This window comes from Puntigrus tetrazona, chromosome 4, assembly GCF_018831695.1.
Source record: "Puntigrus tetrazona isolate hp1 chromosome 4, ASM1883169v1, whole genome shotgun sequence".
In the NCBI taxonomy this organism is placed as follows: domain Eukaryota; kingdom Metazoa; phylum Chordata; class Actinopteri; order Cypriniformes; family Cyprinidae; genus Puntigrus; species Puntigrus tetrazona.
The window spans coordinates 3,539,226-3,539,629 of NC_056702.1; the positions used below are offsets into that span (position 1 = coordinate 3,539,226).

A 404-nucleotide genomic window follows, 5' to 3' on the forward strand; every position below is an offset into this window, starting at 1 on the left:
AAAAAAAAAAAAATGCCAAAAAGAGTGGAAAAAAGCCCAGAAGGACAGAAAACAGCAGCGCTGCTGTAATTGGTCACAGTGTAAGCACGCCGGCTTTGTGGTATCAGCGAACAAGAGAACAAGTCAAGGGAGAAATCGTGATGTCCGTCTGTTATTTTACATATAAACAAGAATTATTCATTGTTCTGTTTCAAGAGCCCAACAAATAAATAGGGAGGGTTTCGCAGAGCGTAAAAACCTTTAAAGGTTGAGGGGAACGCTTGGCTTGCATTCAGATGGGCATCACGAAGGCTTAGAGGAGCCCGGTCAGAAAGCAATCCGCACTACAAAGGCGAGGCGGCTCTTTGCGTGCGCAAACGCAAGGGAACGGGCAGATTTGCATAAAAAAACAAGCATAGGCCTCA

At 45.0% G+C, this 404-nt stretch overlaps 1 protein-coding gene across 1 annotated transcript in view; it reads right to left on the reverse strand.

The window, feature by feature from the left end:
- Nucleotides 1-404, reverse strand: part of LOC122342819 (forkhead box protein P2-like) — a 42,462-nt gene that overhangs the window by 4,564 nt on the left and 37,494 nt on the right. The window lies entirely within an intron of this gene.